This window comes from Dermacentor variabilis, unplaced genomic scaffold, assembly GCF_050947875.1.
Source record: "Dermacentor variabilis isolate Ectoservices unplaced genomic scaffold, ASM5094787v1 scaffold_12, whole genome shotgun sequence".
NCBI classification, from domain to species: Eukaryota; Metazoa; Arthropoda; class Arachnida; order Ixodida; family Ixodidae; genus Dermacentor; species Dermacentor variabilis.
The window spans coordinates 12,900,904-12,926,481 of record NW_027460280.1 but is presented as its reverse complement, the minus strand read 5'-3'; the positions used below and the strand labels follow the sequence as shown (position 1 = coordinate 12,926,481).

At 47.0% G+C, this 25,578-nt stretch overlaps 1 protein-coding gene across 1 annotated transcript in view; it reads left to right on the top strand.

Annotated features, from left to right (window-relative positions):
• LOC142565934 (protein Skeletor, isoforms B/C-like) overlaps positions 1-25,578 on the top strand; it is a 325,890-nt gene that overhangs the window by 210,688 nt on the left and 89,624 nt on the right. The window lies entirely within an intron of this gene.

Sequence of the window (25,578 nt, the reverse complement as noted above, 5' to 3'; positions counted from 1 at the left end):
GCGGCTGCTTCACAATCCGCTTCTCTTCTTTACGCAGTTTCTTGGCCTTCTGATGCAACCGTATGACAACTGCCGGGATGTCATTGCGATCACCACCTTTGCGCATGACCGCGACGCCCCATCCCGACACGTGCATAAAAATCCGATATGGATGCCAATGGATTACCTGCGTCATCGCATCACGTCAGCAAGCACTGAGCGCTTCCTGTGGGACCTGCAGGGGGCGTCACTGTGCCGAGACACTATAAGAGGACTTCCAGCAAATTTCCTTGCCACTGGGCACGGCGGCTTCCACAACATGCGGCTGCTTCGCAATCCGCTTCTCTTCTTTACGCAGGTGAGAAGGCATCATGATAAATGTTTTCGATCTAGTAGCCCATGTTTCCTAATGCTGCCGTGCCCATTGATGAGTTTCGTATCGCATGTGGTACTGTATTCACTCCGACTGTTGTTGTTACTTGGAGGGGATATTGAGTCAAATCCTGGTCCTCACCTATCACAAACTGCGAATCAACTGAAATTGATGGCGTCCGACATCAAAGACGTAAGATTAGCCGCTATTGATGTTAAATTGGACGCTCTAGCTGTCTTGGAAGAGAAAATTTCTTCATGCGAGAACCATAGCAGACGATCCAATTTAATCATTTATGGTCTTCCGGAATCTGAGAAAGAGGATACCGAATCACTTGAAAAGGCCATCAATGAAGGTATTTTTTAAAAAATTCTTGCAATTACTGGCATTGTTAAGAGCGCATTCACAGGTTAGGCCGACCAAACACTAGAAAGTTAAGGCCAGTGATTCTTAAGTTAACGGACTCGCGTAATAAATTAAAAATTCTAAAGAAAAGTTATAAACTAAAAAATACTGAATATTCTATTGGCGAAGATTTCTGGCTTAGAGTACGTGAGGTCAGAAGAAAGTTATGGGCGTGTGCTAAAACAAGCCGTGAAAAGCATGATAAGGTTTCTTTGGCTTTTGATAAACTGTATGTTGTTAGATACGGGACCGTTTCCTGAGCCTACTTCGCGTTCACCAGACCACATTGAATCGCGCCACAGCTAATTAAGGAACGCAGGAGCACGTATACCACATTCCCGAGGCGCGGCACATGCAAACGAGTTGGCGTCCCCCACCTTGTGTGCCGCAGGTGGAGCTATTCACTGCTTGACTTTTCCAGAAAGTGAAGCGAGAGCCTGGCACTGTTTCAGGTAAAGTGGGTATCGAAGCAAGACAGCTGTAATGCACCGTGAAACCCTGGCAGCCTCGCCCCCATCCGCCTATTGTGACGGCGCATTGCAAGCCGGGAAGGCAATACCGCAGAGAGAAGTAAGTCCTCGGACAATTGGGGCCCAAGGAGCGACCCTCTCCGCCGGGTGTAACACAATCGCACCGGCGCCTACCATTGGCCGAAAATGGCGTCACCTGAGCGGGCTCGCCGATTGGCCGAACGTGACGTGACTTCGAGACACCGAAGGGCTTAAAAGCCAGAGACCGGGAGCAGCAAGAGAGCATTCCTTGATTCATCTCTTTCGAGCTTCTTGCCACGGGCCGCAGCGTCCGAGTTGCTGCCGGCCCGTAATGACTTTAAGACTGTTAATTGACTCTAACTATAAATAATGTAAATAAACCTCCAGTTTTTCATCCCGACGTCCTCGTCAACTCTTACAATATCAATAACGTGGCCTATGTGTGGGATGGGAACGAAAATAATAAAGTAGTTCTGCAAAAAAAAACGAAAACAACAAACCAAATCGCCCTGTGACGCACAGTTGCATACAAATGCAGCACAAAACTTGAGCAGTACTATCCAAAGCAGCACTTCATCACACTTCTACAATGAAACATTAGTCGTGTTACTCGTGCTAAGCTAAGGAACAAGTACCTGAGACTTTTAAATATTAATACCCGGATCATTATTAACAAGAAAGATAGCCTGGAGTTAAGGTTAATTGAACATGACCCACACATTTCAGTCCTTACTGAAACTTGGTTGCACAGCGACATAGCAGGCGACTTAGTCTTTCCTTCTTCTTATAAAGTTTTTCGCCGAGATAGAGAAACGAGGGGCGGGGGCGTAACAATCCTTGTTAAATCTTCAATCGAGGCAGTGGTACTCGACTGCTTCCGCGATCTTGAGTGTTTTTGCTTAAAGATATCTTGCTGGGGTCATAGCTTCATCGTGATAGCAGGCTACAGGCCACCTGATTGTACTCATTACCTAATTAAACTGAGATAACGTATGTACTTCTGTCGCAATAAGAAAGTGTTTTTGCTGGGTGATTTTAATTTGCCCAACGTCGACTGGGAGCGACTGCAAGGAACTAGCAAATTCAACGAGAATATGAATATTGTCTTTGTTATTATGCTTACTCAGGACCTGGTTCAAATTGTCAAACAGCCCACTCGCATCCAGGGTTCATTTTGCTCGATATTAGATTTGGCCTTTTTAAACCGGGATTTTACTGAAAACACTGTCATAGTTGAAGGTTTATCAGACCACTTTCTTGTATATATGTCAATTCCCCTAGTGAAATTTGCGTCTCTTAAAACTAGTAGCATACGCTATTTTAGAGATTACGACAGAGCTAACAATGCTTCTGTGATTGCACATATGGAAAATTGCCTGATTTATTTTGCTGAAGAGCTTCATAAAGTATGTTTTCTATGGAAAAAGTTCGCTGATATGTGCAATTATTGTTTGAATACGTTCGTACCAAACAAGGGAAAGAAAGTGCATAAACGTACACCCTGGCTAACGCGAAAAATTATTCATTTGAAACGGAAATTAAAACTGGCTAAAAGGCCTACTCCAAATCCTATTGTCATTAATGGTATGAAAAACGATCCCACACGTGCAATTCACGAGTCTAAGGACTTCTTTTTCACAACAACTTTGCCCAACTTTAGGAATAATGAACCAAGAAAATTTTGGGATTACTTGAGCGATGCTGACAGGCGCGTGGCGCAGGTTTCGGTTGATGGTAACTCTGTTACAGATCCACAAGTCATCGCTGAGTATTTTAATACTTATTTTACTGGAGTGTTTTCAAAGGCAAGTACAGCCGTGAATCTGCGTCATGCGGCATTTTTAGCATCCCAGGTTGATATTATTTCATATCAGGGTGTTGTCGCAATGCTGTTAGATCTGAAAACAATATCGACTTGCGATACTGATGGTTTCCCACTATTTTTCTTCGTCGTTATGCCGAAACTATCGCTACATTTCTTGTGATCTTGTTTCGATGTTCACTATTAAGTGCGAGGCTACCTGATGAATCGAAGACAGCTCAAGTTATACCCGTCTATAGAAAGAAAAGGTGACCGTTTGCTATCAGAAAATTATCGCCCTATATCCTTAACATCTTCTTGTTGTAAATTATTGGAACACGTTGTAGCCAAACGCATCACTCAATTTCTTGAAAAAAACTCTATACTCTCAAGCTTTCAACGCGGATTTAGAAGAAATTTCTCTGCTGTAACACAAATGGTCACGGTAGTACATTCATTTGCAGCATGCATAGATAATTGTGGACAAATTGACGCGATATTTTTAGATTTTAGCAACGCATGTGACAGAGTTATTCATGATAAATTGCTCAATAAACTATTAAATATTAACCTTCCCGACATTCTGGTCTCTATGTTTCCCGATTACTTACATAACCGAACGCAGTTAGTTTCAGTTGACGGTTTTTATTCCTGCGGTCTTCCTGTAACATCAGGTGTGCCTCAAGGAAGTGTTCTGGGACCCTTGCTGTTTCTTTTATATACAAATGACATTGTCTCCGTAATTACTCCTGGAACTCAAATTAGTTTATTTGCAGATGATGTTCTCTTATTTCGAGAAATCAGAGGTCTACATGATCAGGTTGAGTTGAATTCTAATCTCATTAATGTATCTAAGTGGTGCACCGACTTTGGCATGACTGTTAACACCGATAAGCTGTTTATCTTTGTGTAACACTTAAGAAAACTCCTCTGAAATATATTTATAACCTGACATCTCTTCCTTTGAAACAGGTTACCAGTTACAAGTACCTAAGAGTGACAATCCCTAATAACCTCTCTTGGAATCTGCACATTGATAACATTTGCTCTTCAGCTTTCCGCAAACTTTGTTACTTAAGACATAAACTTCGTAATTCTCCTCCTAATGTGAAACTTCTTAGCTATTTCACATTCATTCGACCTAAGCTTGAATATTGCTTTATTGTTTGGGATCCTTATACTAAGCTTAACATCAAGAAGTTAGAAAGGATTCAGCGAAAAGCTGTCAGGTTTATCTATTCCAAATTTTTTTTTTTATATACTGATTCTCCTTCTGAGCTCATGAAAGCTAACAACATTGAGCTACTTGAATCGAGAAGAAAAAAAGTGTCGTTTGAATTTCTTAAATTTACTTCTTAACGGTAAAATGGCTATTGATCGGACACAGTTTCTTTCCCCTTTGGCCACAAGACCTACGCGACATTACCAAACACACTTTCTAACCCCTTACTTTGCAAGAACAGACACTTTATAAGTTTTCCTTTTTTCCGCGTTCTGTGTCCGACTGGAATAGCCTAACAAAACCTTATGACGCACTATATGACTAGATGTTTGTCTTTGCGTGTTCTTTCCTCTGGTACTACCATGCTTCTTTTCTTGTTGTTGTTCTCCTTTTGTGTAAAACAGATATTCTATAAATTGTATTGCCCGTCCTGCTTGCGCCAGACTGGTCTGCAGTATGTATTGAATAAAAATAAAGAAGGTAGTACAAGCCTACGCTCCAACATCCAGTCACGATGATGAGAAGTAGATCAGTTTTATCAAGATGTTGAATTAGCGATGTGAGAACAAATACAAACTCGTTATGCATTAGTAATGGGTGACTTCAATGAAAAAATGGGTAAAAGGCAGCCGGGTGAACAGGCAATTGGCAACTATGGAGTCGATCCTAAAAATGCTAGAGGAGAGATGCTGTTAGAATTCGCAGAAAGGAATAAGCCTAGAATAATGAACACCTTTTTCAGGAAAAGGTGAAACAGAAAGTGGACCTGGAAAAGCCCTAATGGTGAAACAAGAAATGAAATTAATTTCATACTTTCTGCCTATCCCAGCACAATGCAGGATGTAGAAGTGATAGGTATGGTAAAGTGCAGTGATCATAGGTTAGTGAGGGCTAGGATTCACCTCAATTTCAATAGAGAGAGAGAGTGAAATTGGTCAAGAAGAAACAGATCAACTTAGAGGCGGTAGGGGTAAAAGCAAACAAATTTACGCTGGTACTTGCAAACATATATGCAGGCTCAGAACAGAGAGATCAAGAGATGACATAGAGGTAATGAATGTAACAGTAACGATGCTGGCTTCAGAGGCAGCAATTGAAGTGGGAGGCAAGGCACCAAGGCGACCAGTAGGCAAGCTCTCCCAAGTAACAAAGGACCTAATAAAGAAACGACAAGAAATGAAAGTGTCCAACTCTAGGGATAGGATATAATTCGCGGAACTGCCAAAACTGATCAACAGGGCGAAAATGAGTGATATTCGAAATTATAACGTGAGAAAGACTGAAGAAGCAGTAAAAAATGGACGCAACCTGAAATCAGCGAGAAGGAAACTTGGCATAGGACCAACCAAGATGCGTGCACTGAAAGATAAGCTGGGTAATGTCATCAGCAGTCTCGAAGGTATAATAAAAGCAGCGGTAGAATTCTATACTGACCTGTACAGTGCCCAGAGGACTCTGGAGTTCTCCATTCCAAACAATAATGAACAGGATACAGGAACTCCTCCTATAACTAGAGATGAGGTCAGAAGGGCCTTGCAAGATATGAAACGGGTGAAACTGGCAGAAAATAGAATAACAGTTGATTTAGTCAAAGATGGAGGAGACATAATGCTTGGAAAATTGGCGGCTGTTTATACGATGTGTCTGTCGACTGCAAGGGTCCCAATAAACTGGAAGAATGCAAACATTATATTAATCCACAAAAAGGAGACGTTAAAGGATTGAAAAATTATAGGCCCAATAGCTTACTCCCAGTATTACATAAAATATTCACAAAGATCTTTTCCATAAGAATGGAGGCAATACTGGACCTTAGCTAAACAAGGCTAACCCTGGCTTCAGGAAGGGATACTCTACAATGGATCAGATCCATGTCAATAATCAGGTAATCAAGAAATCTGCAGAGTACAATCAGTCTCTCTATACGGCTGTGATAGATTACAAAAAGGCATTTGATTCAATAGAGAGAGCAGCAGTCTTAGAGGGATTACGCAATCACAAAGAGTACAGACCGCGTACGTAAATATCTCGGAAAATGTTTACAGAAATTCCACAGCTACCTTAATCCTCCACAAGAAAAGTAGGAAGATACCTAAAAAGAAAGGGTCATACAAGGAGACGCAATCTCTACAATGCTATTCACTGCGCTCTTGGAAGAAATATTCAAGCCATTAAACTGGGAAGGCTTACGAGTAGGAATCGACGGCGAATATCTCAGCAACCTTTGGTTTGCCGATGACATTGTTCTATTCAGCAACACTGCAGACGAGTTACAACAATTGATTGAGGAGCTCAACAGAGAGAGTAAAAGACTGGGGTTGAAGATTAATATGCAGAAGACAAAGATAATGACGAATACAAACCAAGGGAAGAAGAGTTCAGGATCGCCAGTCAGACTCTAGAGTCTGCGAAGGAGTACGTTTACCTAGGTCAATGAATGGCAGGGAACCCTGATTATGAGATGACAATTCATAGAAGAATAAGAACGGGTTGGATCGCATACGACAGACATTGTCAGCTCTTGACTGGAAGCCTAACACTATACTAATAAGGAAGCTGTACAATCAGTGCATTTTAGCGGCGCTCACATATGGGGCACAGACTTGGAGATTGACCAAGAAGCTTGAGACCAATTAAGGACCGCGCAAAGAGCGATGGAACGAAGAATGCTCGACTGTATTCCACTCATGCGCGCTCATTGTTAGAGTATGCCTGCGTTTTCTGGGATCCAAATACCAAAGGGCTGGCCTATACGCTTGAAGAAATACAGAATAGGGCAGTGCGATTCGTTTTAGGTAATTGGAATCGTCAGTTTTAGTATGAGGGAAAGCAAAATAAACTTAAATGGGAACACTTCAAAGATCGTAGACGAAACCTCAGGTTAAATTTTTTTCATAATATCTACCATTCCAAAACTGGAACCGATAAGGAGAAGTACATGCAAGCCCCGTCTTGCATATACCAAAAAAGGGACCACAGTCTCAAAGTAAATGAATTTGCCTTTGAAGGTGACGTCTTGTGCTATTCATGTTTTGTTAGATCTATACGAGAGTGGAATGATCTTCTGCCTCTGATTGTATTCATTGTTTCTTATGATGATTTTTGCTGCGCTTTGTGTAATTAGTGTCTTTATTATTGGTCTAAAATTAATGCCTATTTTTGTGTATCCCCCTGCTGTAATGTCTGCAAATGCGACGCAGGTATCACATAAATAAATAAATAAATAAATAAAATTTCTTGTTTCACAATTAGCGCTTTTCTAGGTTCACTTTCTGTTGCTACGCTTCCTGAAAAAGGTGTTCATTATTCGTAGCTTATTCCTCTCTGCGAATTCTGCCAGCATCTCTCTTCTAACGTTCCTAGAATCCATGCCATTGTTGCCAATTGCTTCTTCCCCAGGCTGCTTTTCCCCCACTTCTGCATTGAAGTCGTCCATTATTACACTATACGGAGTTTGCACTTTTATCATCGCTAATTCAACATATTCATAAAACAGATCTACTTCATCATCATCGTCTCTTGATGTAGGAGCGTAGACTTGTACTACTTTTAACCTATACCTCTTATTAAGTGATTACGACTACAGTTTCCCTCTCATTAATGCTGTAGAATTTGTCGAACATAGTAGCAGCGGTGGCGTAGAGGTAGAGCATCCGCCTCGCGTGCAAGAAGACCGTGCTTCGAATCCCGGTGCCGCTCAATTTTCCGCCGGAAAAAGAAAATCCGCGTGTTGATAAAATTGCATAAACAGGCCTGGAGTGCGGCCTGATTCCGCAGACCAGAACCTGTAACGCACCTCCTCACAAGATCGGAATTGGCCACCCCGGTTCAGTACTTGGCCACAACCTACTATATGAATACAACAATCAAACCCAGGCCCTCAGTCCCCAACGGCTGCGAACAACCGACCATGGCGGCGGTCAGATCTGTGACGCTGCAGAGGGTGCTAAGAATACCTGGGTCCGAACAGGCCGCCATTGGAACCTGAACCTGGCAACGTTTAACGCTAGAACGTTATCTAGTGAGGCGAGTCTAGCAGTGCTATTAAAGCAATTAGAGGGCAGCAAATGGGATATAATAGGGCTAAGTGAAGTTAGAAGGACAAAAGAAGCATATACAGTGCTAAAAAGCGGGCACGTCCTGTGCTACCGGTGCTTAGCGGAGAGACGAGAACTAGGAGTCGGATTCCTGAGTAATAAGAATATAGCTGGTAACATACAGGAATTCTGTAACATTAACGGGAGGCTGGCAGGTCTTGTTGGGAACATAATAAGAGGTACAAATTGAAGGTCGTACAGGTCTACGCCCCTACATCCAGTCATGATGACCAGGAAGTCGAAAGATTCTATAAAAACGTGGAATCGGCGATGGGTAAACTCAAAACAAAATACACTATACTCACGGGCGACTTTAATGCGAGGTTAGGCAAGAATCCGGCAGGAGACAAGTCAGTGGGCAAATATAGCATAGGCTCTAGGAATCGCCGGGGAGAATTATAAGTCGAATTTGCAGAACAGAATAATATGCGGATAATGAATACCTTCTTCCGCAAGCGGGATAGGCGGAAGTGGACGTGGAGGAGCCCGAATGGCGAGACTAGAAATGAAATAGATTTTATACTCTGCGCTAACCCTGGCATCATACAAAGTGTGGACGTGCTCGGCAAGGTGCGCTGCAGTGACGTTAGAATGGTAAGAACTCGAATTAGCCTAGACTTGAGGAGGGAACGGAAGAAACTGGTACATAAGAAGCCAATCAGTGAGTTAGCGGTAAGAGGGAAAATAGAGCAATTCTGGATCAGGCGAGAGAACAGGTATTCTGCTTGAACTCAGGATAATGACCTTGGTGTTGAAGCAATAAACGACAATCTTATGGGCATTGTTAAGGAGTGTGCAATAGAAGACGGTGGCAACTCCGTTCGGCAGGATACCAGTAAGCTATCGCAGAAACGAAAGATCTGATCAAGAAACGTCAATGTATGAAAGCCTCTAACCCTACAGCTAAAGTAGAACTGGGAGAACTTCAACCAGCATAAGACAGCTGGCATAAGGAACTATAATGTGGATAGAATTGAACATGCTCTCAGGAAAGGAGGAAGCCTAAAAGCAGTGAAGAAGAAACTAGGAATAGGCAAGAATTAGATGTATAGATGTATGCGTTAAGAGACAAAAACGGCAATACCATTACTATTATGGACGAGATAGTTAAAGTGCCTGAGGAGTTCTAGAGAGATTTATACGGTACCAGTAGCACCCACGACAATAATGGAAGAGAGAATAGTCTTGAGGAATTCGAAATTTAATTTCAATTCACATTTTATTTTCCAGGAAAAATATACATTTCTGGTAGGGGTACCTGGGCAAAAAGCTGTATTTTGAGAGCTTCTCTAGGCTCGGGCAACCTGGAAACTTTTAGCAGTGATGAAATTCAGGAGATGAAACAGATTAATGAGAAAGACATAGCGATTAATAACAAATACAGGTGACATGCACATATTCTTCCACATATATACTAACACACGCATATATGGTCAATACACAAATAAACCGAAATTAGACTTTAGCAGCTCACAGATATCTGTGAGCTGTCGTATGCAGTACTATGTAGTATGTAGCTGTAGTATGTAGTAGTATATGTATACTAACAGTAAAAATTTATAGCCAATCCATGAAGTAACGTCATATCCATTAATCCCACTAGTAACGCCAGAAGAAGTAATGAAAGCCTTGGAAACTATGCAAAGGGAGAAGGCAGCTGGGGAGGATCAGGTAACAGCAGATTTGTCGAAAGATGGTGGGCAGATGTTTCTAAAAAAAACTGGCCACCCTGTGTATGCAATGCCTGATGACCACGAGCGTATCGGAATCTTGGAAGAACGCTAAGATAATCCTAATCCATAAGAAAGGGGACGCCAAAGACTTGAAAAAGTATCGACCGATCAGCTTACTGTCCGTTGCCTACAAAGTATTTACTAAGGTAATAGCAAATAGAATCAGGCACACCTTAGGCTTCTGTCAACCAAAGAACCAGACAGGGTTCCATAAAGACTACTCAACAATAGACCATATTCACACTATCAATCAGGTGATAGACAAATGTGCGGAATATAACCAAACCTTATATGTAGCTTGTATTGATTACGAGAAAGCGTTTGATTCAGTCGAAACCGCAGCAGGCATAGAGGCATTACGGAATCAAGGTGTAGACGAGCCGTATGTCAAAATACTGCAAGATATCTATAGCGGCTTCACAGCCACCGTAGTCCTCGATAAAGAAAGCAACAGAATCCCAATAAGGAAAGGCGTCAGCCAGGGAGATACGATCTCTCCAATGCTATTAACAGCGTGTTTACAGGAGGCATTCAGAGACCTGGATTGGGAAGAATTGGGGATAAGAGTTAATGGAGAATACCTTAGTAACTTGCGATTCGCTGATGATATTTCCTTGCTTCGTAACTCAGCGGACCAATTGCAATGCATGCTCACTGATTTGGAGAGGCAAAGTAGAAGGGTGGGTATAAAAATCAATCTGCAGAAAACAAAATAATGTTTAGCAGTCTCCGAAGAGAACAGCAGTTTACGATAGGTAACGAGGCATTGGAAGTGGTAAGGTAATACATCTACTTAGGACAGGTAGTGACCGCGGATCCGGATCATTCCAGATCCGGACGTCAGCGTGACGTCAGGAATTCCAAAGTATGTTTTTGCATTTGGGCCGCGTTCGCTGAATAAAGGTTCTCGAAACATGCCATGCTTAATATTTGGTTCACTTAGAACACAATGTAGTCACCCTGTACCGCTATATATAATTAGTAAGCCGTAGAATATGCCATCAAAATCCTAGACGTCACAACCCCCAAGTGCGGGAACTTAAGTAGGCGTCGCCACCCGTATTTCGTTCTTGCGCTTTTTCTGGCTTACCAAACGTCTTATCGTTGTAAGAGTGGTGTTTTTGGTGTTGTAGGACGGTAATTTACTGATGCAGAAGAAATCATTTTTCACTTTAGTGTCCCTTTGACAGTCTCGGAAGAGAACAGCAGTTTACGATAGGTAGCGGGGCACTGAAAATGGTAAGGGAACACATCTACTTAGGACAGGTAGTGACCGCAGATCCGGATCATGAAACTGAAATAATCAGAAGAATAAGAATGGGCTGGGGTGCGTTTGGCAGGCATTCTCAGATCATGAACAGCAGGTTGCCATTATCCCTCAAGAGAGAAGTGTATAACAGCTGTGTCTTACCATTACTGACGTACGGGGCAGAAACCTGGAGGCTTACGAAAAGAATTCTACTTAAATTGAGGACGACGCCACGAGCTATGGAAAGAAGAATGATGGGTGTAACGTTAAGGGATAAGAAAAGAGCAGATTGGTTGAGGGAACAAACGCGAGTTAATGACATCTTAGTTGAAATCAAGAAAAGGAAATGGGGGGGGGGGGGGGGCAGGTGCAGGACATGTAATGAGGAGGGAAGATAACCGATGGTCATTAATGGTTACGGACTGGATTCCAAGGGAAGGAAAGCGTAGCCTGGGGCGGCAGAAAGTTAGGTGGGCGGATGAGATTAAGGATTTTGCGGGGACAACGTGGCCACAATTAGTACATGACCGGGGTAGTTGGAGAATATGGGAGAGGCCTTTGCCCCGCTGCTGCTGCTGCTGCTGCTGCTGCTGATGATGATGATGATGATGATGATCGATGGTGATGGTGATGATTATAATAGGGGACGTCGCCGTTTCTTCCTTAATTGAGCAAGGCTCACTGAGTGAGTGAGTGAAGAAACTTTGTTGTGAATGCCTGCAGAACGGTTAGCCTTCCCCTGTTAGGGAGGCGTTACCGTGACGCGGCCATGACGTCTTCGCGGCGTGTAGCGCCTCTACTTCGGCCGCGGCCGCACTATTCCCTTTGGTCGACCGCGCCTGCCCCTCTTTTGGGGTGACAGCCGCCCTCCGGTTTCGCTCGGTCGTTGCCTTTCGAGGGCCGCCGACATCTGCTGGATGGCCTGGGTTTCGACATCCTGGTCATAGCATTTCGTTGCGGCCTCGAGCCGCGGCGGGATTGTTGTTATCGTTGCAGCTTCGTGCGGATTCTTAGCACAGTCCCAAAGGATGTGAGCTGCAATGGCTCTTTCCTTTCGGCACACACAACGCAGATCACTTTCATAAACAGTTGGACACACGTGCCTCATCAGCACCGGGGTGAATAACGACCACGTTTGAAGTTGTCGATATAAAACCGCCTCCTTACATGTCAAGAGCCCGGATGAGGTCGCGGCTGTTAAGAACGGCCAGCTGCGGTGCATGTTTTGCCAACCAGTTGCGACTTTGGAAGCAACATCTCGGGAGCATCGCCGCCAACCTCTAGCCACGGTGTGGCGAAGTCGACATGTGTCTATATCAATAGGCGCATCCTCCACTCTCCGTCGGTTCAGCTAGGATGCGTTGGGACTGAAGGAGTTCGACGAAGCAGGATTTGTGCGCAACACGACAAAGCGGACCTGATCTCCTACGGGCGGAGGAGCTGCCGCGGGGACGCCGACGGACACTCCTTCCCACGCACCGACCAAGACGCAAGACAACGCGCTACCCGGAACGGCTCCGAGTTCTATGAAATTCGTGTGGTGTCGGTTTCGGACCGTAAACACCTGTGTGTATGCGTGTGTGTGTGTAAACCGTGCCGCGGAGAGGCGGCTAGTTTGCGATGACTAAACGAACGTTCGCATCACCTTGTATCGGGAGCGGACCGAGTGTTTAAAAACCGCTGTTGTGTGGCTGCTCGGGACACTTTCTCTCAAGCAGTCATGTTAGACTGATGTACTTTCCCAAATAGTCATGTTAGACTGATGTAAATACTGTAAATAAACCCATATTCCTAGTTCTCGATGAGAAGCAGTCCTTCCCTTCATCAACGTCTTCAGCGTGGATAAGTTGGACGTCGGCATGGGCCAGCTACCTTCTAATTCATGCCCGACTCCAACCTTGATCACGGATCACGAGCGATGGGATTGAGCCCCCAATCCTGACAACTGGCTGACAGCGGTGAGATGGACTTTGCGACGTGGTGCTTTGACTGCGGTGAGTGCTTGGTTCTTGCTTTGACTCTCTAGGCTTCATTTTGTGGTTGTTCTATTCAGAACAGTAGGGAAGCGAGATTGTTGAGTGTTAGCTCGGTTGTGTTTTCCTAGCTAGATTTAGAGAGGAGGGCCAAGGCAGTAAAGCAGCAATCATGGAGTTAAAGACACTACTGAGAGACGAGTTGTTGATTGTTGGTGAGGAACTGGGTCTAGATGTACACAAGGCAATGCTAAAATCGGAAGTATTGCAGCTAATTTTCGAACAGGCCAGTGAGGAAGAAATTGAAATGGGGTTTGAACTTCTGAAAAAGAGAGATGAACGAGAGAGAAAAGAACAAGAGAGAGAGGAACGCGATAAAGATCGCGAGTTAAGAAAAATGCAACGTGAACTTGAAAGCAAACGAAAGCAAAGGAAGTGAAGGCGCTCTGGGACGATCAAGTGAGGCAGAATCCTACCGCATGGACAGGCTATTAAAGCCATTTGAGGTCGGGACCGACATAGGCTTGTTCCTATGCAATTTTGAAAGGACTTGCGAAAAGATGAACTTCGGTCCGAGTTCATGGCCACAGCGGTTGCTGTCTATGTTGCCGTGTGAGGCGGCGGAAGTAATCGCCAGACTGAGTGCACAGGATGCATATGATTATGCAAAAGTTAAGGCTAGTCTCCTGAAGAAATGCCGCCTTTCAGCAGAAGCTTTCCGGCAGAGGTTTAGGAGCACAGGCAAGAAAGATAGCGAGGGGTATCCGGAGTTTGCATATAGCTTAAAGGCCAACCTAGTCGAGTGGCTGAAAAGTGCGGAAGCGTACGACAGCAGAGACATGATCATAAAATGCATGTGTCTAGAGCAGTTTTACAAAACCATCCCCCAAGCTGTGAAACTGTGGGTGCAAGACAGAGGGAATGTAAACACTGTGGAAAGGGCGGCTGAATTAGCCGAAGAGTACGCAACCCGTAGAAAGTTGAACGCCGAGGACGGAACTTGGGACGGTCGGAATGGACCGCGGAAACCATTTCCGTTCAAAAAGGCTTCGCAGACTCGACGATCGGAGCCTGTAGACGTGGAGGAAAAGCCCGCAGAAAAGAGCGAGGAGAAACTTAACGGGGAAACTACACAAAAGGAACAGAAAAGAAAATTCGAATCTTTTAGGCCGATCCGCTGTTATAAATGCCTCAAACTGGGACATATAGCTGTAAACTGCGGGAAGCCTAGCGTAGTTTTTTCCTACGTAGAGGAAAAAGACGAGAATATGGAACTTTTAAGCCCTATCTTCACGACCTGCAAGGTAATGGCAAACCATGCGGAGTGCTAAGAGACAGTGCCGCCACGATGGACATTGTCCATCCGTCTTACGTGACGGTAGATGACTTCACCGGAGAAGTAGCATGGATCAAACAGGTTGTAGAAGAACACAGCGTATGTCTGCCCATGGCCAAAGTCAAAATCTCTGGACCATTCGGGGACCTAGAGACCGAGGCTGCAGTTTCCAAATTTTTGTCACTGCAGTACCCTTACATCTTTTCGAATAGTTCAAATCAGTTACTGCGTGCAAAAGGGCTTAAACTGGGAGAGGGCGTAGTACAGGCATTGACCCGAGGCCAAGCTCGTAAAATCGCGTCGCTTTCGGCTGAAAATGCACAAGCTGCTCCAGCGGAAGCAGAAAAGGGGGATTACTTCAATACCTGAATCCGAGCTAGGCTTGAGGGATGAAAAATCAGTCGAGGAGAGCCTGCCAGCTGCCCAGCTCTATGAGAGCGTATCACTAGAGTGTCAAAGATCAAGCCTGCAGGAAGATCGAGCTGACGCAAACGTAAGCGATACAGAGTCTTTATTATCACCGGCCTCAAAGAACTTTGATCAGCTCTTACGTGTGGATAGAGGGTCATTGGCAGCCGAGCAAAAGCATGATGAGAGCTTACCTAAATTACATCACACAGCCAAAGAAGGCATTGCTAGGCGCAACGTGATGATACATGAGAGAGGAGGATTGTTGTATCGGCACTACAAAGATCGAAAGGGTAGGATTTTAGGTCAGTTAGTCGTACTTACTAAGTATAGGGAGGACCTTTTGAGTCTCTGTCGTGGAAATGGGTGGTCCGGCCACCTAGGCATTAACAAATCAAAGGAAAGATTGCTTATGGAATACTACTGGCCTGGCTGTTTCAAAGACGTAGAAAACTTTATAACATCATGCGACGCCTGCCAGCGTTCTGGTAAACTGGGAGAGACATGGAAAGCTCCACTGAAGATAGTGCCCTTAATAACAGAGCCGTTCAGACGACTTGTAATATACACGGTAGGGCCCCTTCCAAAAACAAAATCGGGCTACAGGTACTTGTTTACCATGCTGTGTCCGGCTACAAAGTTTCCAGAAGCAATCCCTCTGAAAGAGCTCAGCTCCACCGAAGTAGCAGACGCGCTTTTGACAGTGTTTGCGGGAGTTGGGTTTCCAGCCGAAATTCAGGGAGATCAAGGGTCGGTATTCACGAGCGCACTGACTTCCACATTCTTGCAGAAGTGCGGGGTAAAGTTAATACACAGTTCTGTCTATCACCCTCAGTCAAACAGTGTAGAGAGGTGGCATTCGGTGCTTAAGCGAGTTTTGCGTGCGCTCTGTTACGAGCACAAGGAGGACTGGGAGAACTGTCTGCAAGCAACTTTGTTCGCTTTGCGAACGCTTCCACATGAGGCGACAGGGTTCTCGCCAGCAGAACTAGTGTATGGGAGGACACTCCGCTCTCCACTAAGAATGTTAAGAGAGATGTGGGAGGAAAGAGGGGAGAGTCCAACAGTGATTCAATACGTGCTAAAATTGCTGGGACGGCTAAGCGCAACCCAAGAACTAGTCGGAAAGAACATGGGAGTAGCTCAAAACAACGCCAAATTCTATTACGACAAGAATGCGAGGCTTCGTACGTTTAACGCCGGAGACCAGGTAATGATCCTCAAACCTTCAAGAAAGAACAAGCTTGAAGTTCACTGGAACGGGCCCGTTAAAATGTTGCAGAAACTTTCAGATACTATGATCTCAAAATGCCCGGTCGCAGGAAGGAGGTGAGGATATATCACTGCAATTTGATGAAGCCGTATATAGAGCGGAACGGAGTCGTTAACTATACCATCAAAGAGCAGGATGGCACTAGTACGAAGTTTAAAGAGCCTAGGGCGACCTCCAACTCTGAAATCGGCCTAGAAGAAGTAGTAGAACACTCGGTAAGCTCGCACGCAACTAAGACCGGAGCAGCTAGATGAGCTAAAAGGGGTGTTAGGGGAATATATGGACAGGATCAGCGATCGGCCAGGTAGAACCGAACTAATAACGCATGAAATAGAGCTGACATCAACCGAACCAATAAGATCAAAGCCTTACAGGCTGCCTCCAAGACAGAGAGAGATTATGGAGGCAGAGATACAGCGCATGCTAGAGATGGGAGTTATTGAGCCCGCTGAGAGTGACTACACGTCACCGCTAATACTGGTAGAAACCCCTAACAAGGACCCTCGGCCGTGTGTTGACTACAGGAAGGTAAATGCCATCACTAGGGATCAGCTGTACCCGATACCCAACATTGAGGAACGAATTGAAAGAGTTAGCGCTGCTAAATACATTTCAACTATAGATCTCGTGCGGGGGTACTGGCAAGTTCCCCTTTCAGAAAGTGCCAGCCGCTATGCAGCATTCATCTCACCTGTAGGCACTTTTCGCCTTCTCGCACTCAGCTTCGAGCTGAAGAACGCACCGTTTAGCTTCTCTAAGTTAATGGATATTGTCCTAAAAGATTTACAGGAGTTCGCCTTGCCCTGTGTTCCCCACCTCAAACAGGTGTTCTCACGGTTGAGGGAAGCCGGCTTAACGATGAAAGCGGAAAAGTGTACATTTGGTTGTTCACAGGTTACTTATCTGGGCCATCTTTTGGCCAATGCACGAGACGGCCGGCCGAGCTGAAAATAGCTACGATTGGAGAATTTTCTCAGCCGCGCACGAAAACAGACCTTCGTTCATTTTTGGGACTTGTGGGGTACTATCAACGGTACATTCCGAATTACTCGCAAATGGCAAGTCCATTAGCGGATGCCCTCCGAAAGGGAGCACCGAGTGGCGTACACTGGGATAAGGACAAAGAGAACGCTTTCCAAAGTTTGAAAACGCTATTGGTTTCTTGTCCTGTGCTTAGCGCGCCAGACTACACAAAGGAATTCATAGTTCAATGCGACGCAAGTGACAGAGGTATGGGCGTGGTACTTAGTCAGGTCGGCGATGATAACGAGGAGCATCCTATCCTCTATGCCAGCCGTAAACTAAATGTAAGAGAGGAAGCCTACAGCGCGTTCAGAGAAGCAATGCGCTTGTTTAGTTTGGGCCGCCCAGAAGTTGTCGTGTTACTTGTACGGAGCGAAGTTCATCTTCGAGACCGACCACTGTCCTCTGACGTGGCTCAATCAAATGTCACACAAAAATGGCCGCTTGCTCCGATGGAGCCTCACTCTCCAAGAGTACAACTTCTCCGTTAGATATAAGAAGGGAAAGTTGCATAGCAATGGGGATGGTTTGAGCAGGCTAATTTGAATTCTGCGTTTGAGGGTCCCGCCTAAATTTTAGGGTTACTAGTGTTAATTTTGTTAAGCCAAGAAGATCCCCTCTCATTTAGCAGGATTCCCTCCATGATTGCTGAATTTGTCAGCACGAAATTGCTTCAGAAATTGGCATAGCGAAATGCAGCCTTTTTTTTGTTTCTGCACTTATGTTTTTTTTTGAAGCCTAGAGGGTCTAAAGTGAGAGCCAAGGTACGTCATCTCGGCGCAGAGCCGTGTTGTGGGGTTCATTTTGCAGTTGCCTGTCCTTGTTGGATGTTTTTGGGCGGTGACATCAATACACAAGTGGTCGCTGCGAGCCAAGGCATCAATCACCCCCTGGCCACCAGCCGTTCTCTTCCTGCCCAGCGGTTGTCAGCGCTAGACAGTCGAGATTTTCCGGGCCATGGAGGCGCTGTTAAGAACGGCCAGCTGCAGTGCAAGTTTTGCCAACCAGTTGCGACTGTGGAAGCAACATCTCGGGAGCATCGCCGCCAACCTCTAGCCACGGCGTGGCGAAGTCGACTTTGTGTCGATATCAATACGCGCATCCTCCACTCCCCGTCGGTGCAGCTATGATGCATTGGGACTGAAGGAGTTCGACGAAGCAGGATTTGTGCGCAACACGACAAAGTGGACCTGATCTCCTACGGGCGGAGGAGCTGCCGCGGGGACGCCGACGGACACTCCTTCCCACGCACCGAGCAAGACGCAAGACAACGCGCTACCCGGAACGGCTCCGAGTTCTATGAAATTCGTGTGGTTTCGGTCTCGGACCGTAAACACCTGTGTGTATGCGTGTGTGCGTGTGTGTGTGTAAACCGTGCCGCGGAGAGGCGGGTAGTTTGCGATGACTAAACGAACGTTCGAATCACCTTGTATCGGGAGAAGACCGAGTGTTTAAAAACCGCTGTTGTGCGGCTGCTCGGGACACTCTCTCTCAAGCAGTCATGTTAGACTGATGTACTTTCCCAAATAGTCATGTGAGACTGATGTAAATACTGTAAATAAACCCATATTCCTAGTTCTCGATGAGAAGCAGTCCTTCCCTTCATCAACGTCTTCAGCGTGGATAAGTTGGACGTCGGCATGGGCCAGCTACCTTCTAATTCATGCCCGACTCCAACCTTGATCACGGATCACGAGCGATGGGATTGAGCCCCCAGTCATAACACGGCATAGCCCTTCGCTCTAGTCGGTACCATTTCACAATTTCGTTGTAGGAAGTCATTTTGTCCTTGGTTTCGCACGACCACGACGGGTCGGCCGTAGTAGCAGCGGCACGGTTGGTTAGTTCTCGCACCGCCGCGTTCGCCGTCTCGTTGTGGTTTGCGTTGCCGCGATCCGACACATCACTGCCCATGTGGGCCGGAAACCACTTTATCACCACACACCGACTTTCACTCGCGAGATCGACCACACGCAACACACGCGCGGCTTCACCACACACCCTTGCTCTGGCGTAATTTTTCACTGCCGTCCTAGAATCACAGAGCACAGTCGTGCACTCGAGGTCGGCGATGGCCAGGGCAATGGCCACCTCCTGGGCTTGATGCGCCCCTCGAGTCCGCACACTCGCCGCTGTTCTCGTTGCATCGGTCGATGCCCCGACGACTGCAGCGGCGAATGCCTCTCTGTCATGTGGATACTCTGCCGCGTCCACAAACACGGCACCCCTGTGTTTGGCATGGAGGTCGATGAGTGCCTTGGCCCTCGCCGCCCGCCGCTCTTCGTGGAACTCAGGGTTCATGTTTCTTGGCACCGGAAATACCCGTAGTCGTCTACTAATTGCGTCCGGTACAGGCACTTCTGTATTTTCGGGTCCCCTTTCCTTTCGTCCCAGGCCTCGGTCACGCAGCACTTGTGTGCCCGTTCTTGTTTCCGATAGCCGCGCGAGCTGAGCGGTCCTCTGCACCTCGGCGATTTCCTCCAGGGTGTTATGCACTCCCAGGGCCAGAAACTTGTCGGTGCTCGTGCAGTCGAGAAGTCCGAGTGCAGCCTTGTAAGCTTTGCGTATGAGCGCATTGATCTTATTTCGTTCGCACTGCCTCCAGTTGTGGAAAGCAGCAACGTATGTAATGTGGCTTATAGCGAAGGATTCCACTAGCCGGGTGAGGCTTTCTTCCTTCATGTCTGCTGTTCTGTGCGACACCCTCTTAATGAGGCTACTGGCCGTGGTGACTTTGGGCGCCCGACAGTTGACCGTCTCGCCGCTGACTCGTTTGCGCTCGATCAGCATCCCCAGCACTCGGATCTTCTCGACAACCGGGATCATGTGACCACCGCCCGTCTTGATCTTTATTGTCTTGCTCTCTCGCAGGTTCGTTGCCTTTCGTCTTCCTAGCTGCCCTTTTCGGAGGAATCACCAAAAGCTCAGACTTGCTTGTGGAGCAGACGAGCCCAGACCTGTCCAGCTGCTCCTCGATAGCGTCAACCGCCTCTTGCAATGTATTCTCGATGTGTCCGTCGCTTCCTCCTGGGACCCAGAGCGTTATGTCGTCGGCATAGATGGTGTGTCGGACCCGCGCGACTCGTGAGAGGCGCTTGGCCACCCCCATCATTACAAGGTTGAAAATTAATGGCGAGCTGACTGAGCCCTGGGGGGTCCCGACACTGCCGAGCTTCTTCTTTTGGAGCCGCAGGTCACCGGCGATGATTTCGGTAGTCCGCTCCGTCAAAAAATCCTTGATGTACGCATATGTTCTCTTGCCCATGTTTAGCCGTGACACCTGGGCCAGAATCGCAGAGTGTCTCACTTTGTCAAAAGCGCTCTGCAGGTCCAAACCCAAGTGGCTCGTTTGTCTTTGGTGTTGGTAGTGTCATCGAGGATTTCATTTTTCAGTTGTATCATGGCGTCCTGAGATCCGAGCTTGTTTCGGAACCCGATGACGGTGTTTGGGTAGAGCCCCGAATCTTCCAGGTACCTCTGCCACCTGTTCATGAGTACATGCTCCAACGCTTTGCCCACACAGGACTAAGCGAGATCGGCCGGAGGTTCTCAATGTTCGGTGGCTTGGCCGGCTTGGGAATCAAGATGGTCTTGGCTGCTTTCCACTGCCGGGGTAATGACCCGGCTCGCCAGCAAGTGTTGAAGTATGCCGTGAGGTTCTCGATGGCCGCATCGTTAAGATTTTTGAGCGCTCTGTTCGTAATGCGGTCGGGACCAGCGGCGGAGTTGCTGTTGAGATCGTGCAGGGCAACCCTTACTTCCCATACTTCAATGTCTCGATCTAGCCACTCGTTTGCTTCGCCTAGGTAGTCCGAGTGCGTCTCTGTGGCAGTGACCGGGAGGTACTTGTTGTCGAGGCGTTTCTTCACTTCGTCTTCCCGGTGCTCGGTCAGCGCCCTGTGGATGATCTTGGCCAGGTTATGGTGCTGGTGAGACTTGGTCGTGGTCGCATCCAAAAGATGCCTCAGCATACTCCACGTCTTGCCGCAGTGCATCTGGCCGTCCGCTGCGTTACAAACCTCATTCCATTGCGGAGTGCATAGCACTCGGCTGTGGGACTCGATCTCGCGGTTGAGTTCGGCGACCTTCTTGCGTTGCTTTCTGTTTGTCCTCTGCGTCTTCCACCTTGACAGGATGGACTGCTTGGCTGCGATGAGGTGGGCGAGGCGGCTATCGACCCTGTGGACACGCTCGTCCGTCTCGACTTTCTTGGTGGCCTTTTCTACCTTGTTTACAATCTCAGTGTACCACTCCTCAATCTCCGTAATTTCGGTCTGCTCCTCGGGTAACAATCCTCGAAACGCGTCCCAGTCAGTAAATCTATGTTTCCGAAAGCTTCTGCCAACTTCGTCGTTACCACCGAGCGGGACAGCGACCTCCACAATGTAATGGTTACTTCCCAATTCGTGGCCCGTGTTTCGCCATTGAAAGTCCGCCATACCACCGCCGTTACTCCTGACGAAAGTAGGATCGGGCGTTGTGTCTCGGGTGATCGAGTTGCCGATTCTTGTAGGGTATGCTGGGTCGGTGATTAGATTTAGTCCCAAGTCGGTAGCATCTTGCATTAAGTCCCTGCCCTTTGCCAATGTTTTGGGGTAACCCCAGGCTTGATTCGGCGCGTTGAAGTCCCCGCAGATTACCAGCCTGTTGTCGGGCCCCGCGACGTTACACGCTTTGTTACAGTGCTTTGAATTTCTGCTTTCCGTGTGACGGGCTACTGTACACGTTTACCAGAAAAGTGCTTTCCTTCTGCTTTTTCCCGGTAACCACCTCTACCATGGTGTGCTCGATTGGGCTTTTGCTCAATAACTCGTACTCGACGTACGTGATGCCTTTTCTCACCAAGGTGCAAACTCCCCTGCCGTTACTGCCGGCCGCGGTCCGGAGGCTTAGTGGGCTGGCGTGGGACCGGTAGCCTGAGAGCTTTACTTCCTCAATGAGGGTCTCTTGCTACATGATAATATCTGGCTTTCTTGATACTTGGTCGAAGTGTTGCTGAAGTACAGCCTTTTTCCCAGCAAAACCGTTGCAATTCTAATGCCAGACCAGGAGGCCTTTCGCTGCTGTTGTGGTTGCGGTCGTTGATGTCCTATCCATGTTTGCTGAAAGTTAGCCATTTGCGTCGCCAAATTCTGTACTGTCGTAGTTAATTGCTGGCACGTCTGTTCAATTGCTATGAAACGGTCGGTGATTGTCGTGGTGAATGTCGTGCGAATATACTCTTGAAAGTGGTTGAGCCTATCTTCAAGGTTGTCTACCCTATCGCTGAGTCTCCGCTCTTTAAGATTTTTAATTGCTCTTCTCTTGGGTGCCGGATCCGCCGAGGCCGCGTTCTCTGTCCTCGGGTTCACCGCTACTTCTGGTTCATCATCGCTCATTGCCATCTGCTGTGGTTGTGGCAATAAATGCAGCGCCTGCTGCTGCTGCTGTAGCTGGACCGTCATCATTCTCTTGATCTCTGCCATTTCCTTACAGATCTTATTGACTGGCGCCTCTAGTTCAGTGTTCTTCTTCCGCAACGCTTCGTTTGCTTCTCTTAGCGCCTTCATTGCCTCGCTTTCGTCTTTAAGTTTCCCTCCACCACTCCGAAATGGCGGTGACTGCTGCTGCTGTTGCTGCTGCTCTTTCTTGGCTACCCCCGACTTTACTACGTATGCCCAGGCTACTCTGTCTTTGGATTGGGATCGGCGGTGGCGGCTCATGCTTCTGTTTCGACTTTCGCTGTTGTTCCCGCGCGAGGGTGACTCATGGCGACCAGCTGTGCCGCTCGCTCCTGCTGACGTCATCAACGGTGGAAACTCTCCGGATGCTAGTTGTTGCTGTACGCGCTGTTCCGCCATCTTGCGCTCCCACTGCCTTTTCGTTACTACGTAGGGAGTTTTGTATTTGTTCTTGCATTCTCTATCGGCTGTTGGGTGTTGTCCCCCACATAGTTTGTATTTAGGGTTACACTCGTGGCCATCGACAGGGTTGTTGGCCCCACAATCGAAGCACACTTTCATATTGGGGTTAGGACAAACGTCTCTTCTGTGGCCTATTTTGCCACACTGTTTGCAGACATCGAATTGCTTGCGGTACAGACTGCACCTCGATAACACAGGGCCATAACATACATAATTTGGAACCTTTTGGCCTTCAAAAATTACAATTACGGTAGTCGTATTGCCAATTCTTTGCGCCCCTCTTGCTAATGGATTTCTTGAGTTAACAACGTTCCTGTCAATCTCCGCCGGAGTATCTTCAATGGGAATGCCTCGATGACCCCCTTGACCGTGCCATGTGGTGTGGTTTGGTACGCGCCTACCTCGTGTATCTTGTCCCCGATGCGGATGGCCTGAATCTTGGCATAGGACAAAGCGCGCCCCTTATCGGGGGTACTCACCACCATGATATTCTGGTGTAGGTTGGGGCAAAAGGTATCCGCCGCACCGTCTTCTCTCGAAACCCTCGCCGCCGCCATGATGGCCAAGGCAACGATCCCAGTCTGCGTTCTTGCGATGTTTAGGCCTCCCCGCGGTCTCACGATCACTTTGGTGTTCTCTCTCTGCAGCACGTAAGGCATTCTCGCTGCCTTTGTTGTCGTTGCGATCATTTCTCTGTTGACGTGGTCTCTTGTTTTAGGCCTTGACTGGCGAGCGGCGGAGCCCTTGCTCCCCGGGGCTGTTATGCGCTGGCCCACTTGCCACCAGCCGATCCCAGTGTGGAAATCCTCAGGAGAAATCTCTTCCCCTTGCACCTCGACGCACATCTGGCCGGAGCCAGGGCTCGATGTCGTCGGAGATGTGGCCGGCTCCATCTCGGACGCGATGTCGTATGGTTCCACGCCGGGGTCAGTCCCAATCCCGGCAGCCACGAAGCAAGCCTAGGCTTAGCTCACCACCGCAGCGACGCCGGCGAACAAGTTTCAGAAAACGGCGAAATACTTGCCTTACGTTGAAAGTTGGGTATCGGGCGATTCCTAGCGCCTTCACAAATACACTGGTAAGAACGAAACTGCGATTTGAGTCAAAAGACACTGTCAAATCGGTCATCGAAGACTGAGCCAGTGCCAGCGTTCAACTAGAGAATCACTTCGTCGTCGTTTCTCCAAGGCTAACTTTTTTTTTCTTAGAGTGTTAGGTCATTGTGCAAGGTGAGACTGCAGTATACTTTGTGAAATACATATTCGCTAGAAAAATTGTGGCGACAGGCGAGTGACGGAAGCTCTACGAAGACCCTTTCATTAAAGGGAGGCTGGCTGTATGACTAGTTTGCGAGAATAAAGCGGACATATTCATTTTGAACTAGAGCGAGGACATATGGTAATGCATCAGTGCTGGGGTCCCTGATTGAAGTGGCATGTTCTAGTTCGGACTAAAGTTTTGTATAGGAGGAGTCTCAAAGGAAGAGGAACAGAGTAAAACTTGCGCCGGACGTTTCCTAACGAACGGTTAGCATTGCTCGTTATTTTGCTGACATGAACAGACCAAGCGAGACAACACCTAGGTAACAATAGCAAGTTGCGGATTCGAGAGCCGACTTCTGGAGCAAGTAGGAAGCGGGGCAAGTAATTTTTCGGGAGGCACATAATGCCTTACATTTACTCGTGTTGAGGTTCATCAACCGGGCTATACACCAGTTAGATATAGAGTTGATGTCGTTTTGAGGAATAGTAACATTATTTTGGTCCGTAATTTCACGGCACACCACAACCTCACCGGCTAATACGTGTACGTTAAAGGACACTAATTCTGGAAATGCATCAATATAAATGAAAGACAAGAGAGGGCCGAGTACTGAACTTTGAGGTATGCCAGAATGAACGGGGCTCAACGGGGGGAAGGATTCTATTATTGCAGTCAATGGGAGTCATTCCGCGTAATCATTTCGGGTATTTAGCCATACCACATTGCATCGATGACAGAACGAACGGAGTCAGAAGCCATGCACGTCGCAAGAATGAAGCTGTACGTTTACGACTCTGGTGGATCCCACAGTCCGGTTACTTGACCTGTTCTTATTTTATTTTTACTTGTTTTTCATTGCCACACTCACACGACGCTTCCGCATATTGCTTGGCCACCGCACACTTGATTGTTCAGGCGGTATGGTTCTAGCGCCTCAGGCGGAGAGCACCGACGAGGCAGTTCAGTAATATTTCTCACCGGTTAAAGTACTTCTTATCTGCTCCTGGAAATGTTGCTTTCCTTCTCTAACAAAAAAACATTACTTTTTT